We start from the raw sequence: 3,728 nt of genomic DNA, 5'->3' as shown, positions 1-3,728 counted from the left end.
AAAAAAAAAAAAAAAAAAAAAAAAAAAAAAAAAAAAAAAAAAAAAAAGGAAGAGAGAAATCATGAGCCCAGAAATTATATGGAAAGGAGTGATAAAGACAGGTAATGATGAAAATGAAAGCGATTTCATTCGTTTTCTTTCTACTTTCACTAGAAGCCAAAAGATAAGCAGTAAAAAAAAAAGCTTATAGCTGAAAAGATGAATAAAAATCAAACAGACATACTTCCAGCCAGTCCCATCAGGGAGGCCAAGAGACAGAAAATCAACAATATTATACATGAATGAGGGGACATAATTGAGTTACAATGAAACTTATATGTCCCTGTTTTGAAACCTTGGAGGATGTCACAATTTTCTAGGATACTTATGAAAATTGACCTAATTTGACCTAATAGGAAATCAGAATAGATCCTAATCTTTCAATAAGCTGGCCAGTAGACAAAAAAAATCTCTTTCAAAGAAATGAAAAGTATCAAGCCCAGACAGCTTTTTACACTAGTTCATCTCTTTTTAATCAAACATGAAGGAAAAATAATTTCCAAGTTACCTGAATGCTCTCCAAGACTAGAAAAACAAGGAATACATCCCAGCTCATTTTTAAAGGGTTATATAACTTTGATATTAAAAAGCAGACAACAAGGGCAGTGGAAAGAAATAAAGGAGAGAAGGAAGGGAGGAAGGAAGGAAAGGGAGGGAGGGAGGAAGGAAGGAAGGAAGGAAGGAAGGAAGAAAGGAAGGAAAGAAGGAAAGGAAGGAAGGAAGGAAGGGAGAAAGGAAGAAATATCAGTCAATTCTCCTTCTGAAAATAAATGCAAAAATCCTAAATAAAATAGCAGAAAATCAGTTATTATGTATCACTTATCATGTATTTCTGCATAACAAACCTCCCTAAAACTCAGTGGCTTAAAATACAACCATCCTCTATCTTGCTCTCAAATCTGCGGTGTGGGCTGTGTATGGCATTCACAGCTTGCCTCTGTTCCTTGTCACATCGGCTGGGCTGGCTTACCTGGGACGGAGGGATCTCACGCACATGGCCACCACGTTGGTAGTGGATGTGAGCTGAGAGCTTAGCTGACAGTAAGCCAGAGACCACAGCTCACCTCCGTGCTTCTCTGTGGGCTTTGGAGCTTCCTCACATCATGCCAGTGGGTTCCAGGAGCACACAGCTCAGGAGAAGCGGGCAGAACCTTTTACGACCTAGCCTCAGAAGTCCCACTATGCCACCTCCACCACAGCTGTGGCATAGCTAGATTCCCAGGGAAGGACCATGAAGGCGATCCATCAGTGGGAGAGGCAAGAAATCATACTGTTGGAAGAGCAGGTAAAGTAGGAGATATTACTGAAGCCCATTCTTGGAAAATACAACCTGTCCCACCTCACAGTGAAAAAAAAGAATGATCTATTGGGCCTTTCCTAGGACTGCAGGAAAGGTTCACCACCATAACATCTATTATATAACTAAGTCCATTGAAGACTGAAGGAGAAACACATGTCAGGTAGATTTTTAAAAAAATAGACATTTGAAAAAATCCAACCAGATTTATGATCTAAAAAAACAACAACAACAAAACAAAAACAAAAACAAGCACAAAAACACTTCTGGGAAACCAGAGAATGAAAGAAACTTTCTAAACCTAAGAAAGGACAGTCTTGAAAAACTTCCTGAAGGCATCGGACATAGCCAGGAAATTTCAGGAACATTTCCATCAGAGTTATGGACACAGCCAGGGTGTCCAAGGTCGCCCCAACTATTAAGCATCGCCCTGGAGTTGGGCCACTGCACGGCAACCATGGACGTAGCCTTGCTGTCATTTGTGGCCTCCCTATCATCAGCCTCTGTTTTTAATGTGGAAGGCTTCTGGAATCTGCATGCCATCCGCGAGCAGGGGCCATGCTGATCTTCTTCGAATCGTTCCAGTTTTAGCGTATGTGCTGCCGAAGCGATCGCTGTCTGCCTCTTCTGACACTGAACTTCCGTGTGGCCCCTGAATTGTCCTTAAAACTCCTGGGTGTTTCATGCCTCAGCGTCCCAGCTGTATTTAAGCATTCTACACTTACACATCCCCCAGTGTCCCAAACATAGGCGAACTAACTCTGTAAATGATTTTTGATCATCCGAAGGCCGAGGGAAAAGGAGACCAAGAAATCGGCATAAGGAAACCAAACGCCTGTTTTCCTGTTATGGCTGTGACCCCTCAGGAAGCTGCCCTCTCCTGTTGGGTAGACCCGAACCTCAACTTGCTTTCCAAATAATTAAGAGAAATCTGTGCTTCTGTGGTTTTAACTTCTGGCCCCTCCGCCACGCCCCTGTCCTGTATTTGCGCTGTTCTTTTATCCAGCGCTTCCTGAGTGCTTTCTGCTGTCTGCTGAATTTTGCATCGATAGCCCCCCATGGGGCCAGCTTCTAAGAGCAGCTTTGTCCTGAGGCGGGGTTCCTATTCTGCTCTGCTATTCTGGTCCTTCCTAATTAAGGTGCCCCGAGTTTGTGATCATGCTACCCTTTGTATTAGTTCCCTAGCACTGCTGTAACAAAATAACATAGACAGGGGGCTTAGACAAGAAAAATGTATTGCCTCACAGTTCTGGAGTCTATAGGTGCAAGATCAAGGTGATGCAAGGGTTGGGTCCTGAGGCTGTGAGAAGAATCGGTTCCACGCCTCTCTCCTGGCTTCTGGCGGTTGCTGGTAATCTTTGGATTCCGTGGCTTATCGAAGCATCACCCTAACCTCTGCTTTCATGTTTACACAACACTTGCCCTGTATGTCTGTGTTCAAATTTCCCCTTTTATAAGGACACCAGTCAGATCAGGTTAGGGCCCACCCAAATGACCTTATTTTAACTTGATTACATCTGGAAGAACCCTAATTCCAAATAAAGTCACATTCGGAGGTACTGGGTGTTAGGTATCTTTGGGCGAGGGGGAAAAAATTCAACCCCTAACACCTTCCTCTTTTGTTCAGGAACACTAGCCCTAGCTTTCTGTGTTGTGACCACAGGGTGGTTAACTCAGGGCCAGATCGCGATGAGTACGACCGTGCTATCAGTCCCGACACTTTTGTGATCCGTGATTAGTCTGCCAATTACCAATTTCATCCCCATAGACTTTTCTCCTTCCCCTCTCCTCCTGTTTGCATGGGCTAGAGTGAGAGCAAGAATGGAAGGTTGTGGGGTGCCCTGGTTAAGCCAGTTAAGCCTCTGACTCTTGATTTCAGCTCAGGTCATGATCTCACAGTTTATGAGTTCGAGGCTCTCATTGGGGTCTGTGCAGTGTCTGCTTGAGATTCTCTCTCTCTCTTTCTCTCTGCCCCTCCCCTGTTCTCTCTCTCTCTCTCTCAAAATAAATAAATAAACTTAAAAAAAAAAGAAATGGAAGGTTGTAAAGTCAGACTTTTAAAACCATCCCAAATGGAACCATTGAGGTCCATTAAATACAAGAGAGTTAAAAAGTACTTCTAGGGGCACCTGGGTGGCTCAGTCGGTTGAGTGTCTCACTCTGGATTTTGGCTCAGATCATGATCTCAGGGTCATGGGATCGAGCCCCTTTGAGGGCTCTGCACTGAGCACAAAGTCTGCTTAAGGTTCTCATTCTCTCTCTCTCTCTCCCTTTGCCCCCTCCCCCATTCATGCATGCATGCTCTCTCTCTCTCTAAAATAAAATAAAATAAAACAAAATAAAATAAAAAAAAATAAAACAAAATAAAATAAAATAAAATAAAATAAAAGTT

The 3,728-nt window shown here is 43.0% G+C and overlaps 1 non-coding gene across 1 annotated transcript; it reads right to left on the bottom strand.

Annotated features, from left to right (window-relative positions):
* Nucleotides 1–1,844: 1,844 nt before the first annotated feature.
* On the bottom strand, nt 1,845–1,951 carry LOC125935858 (U6 spliceosomal RNA). Its single transcript, XR_007461842.1, has one exon. It is a non-coding gene; the product is annotated as a U6 spliceosomal RNA (small nuclear RNA).
* Between the last annotated feature and the right edge of the window lie 1,777 nt (nt 1,952–3,728).

Source organism: Panthera uncia (assembly GCF_023721935.1).
Source record: "Panthera uncia isolate 11264 chromosome A1 unlocalized genomic scaffold, Puncia_PCG_1.0 HiC_scaffold_17, whole genome shotgun sequence".
Lineage (NCBI taxonomy): Eukaryota > Metazoa > Chordata > Mammalia > Carnivora > Felidae > Panthera > Panthera uncia.
The sequence above is the reverse complement of the archived record's forward strand: the minus strand, read 5'-3'. Positions and strand labels throughout refer to the sequence as shown.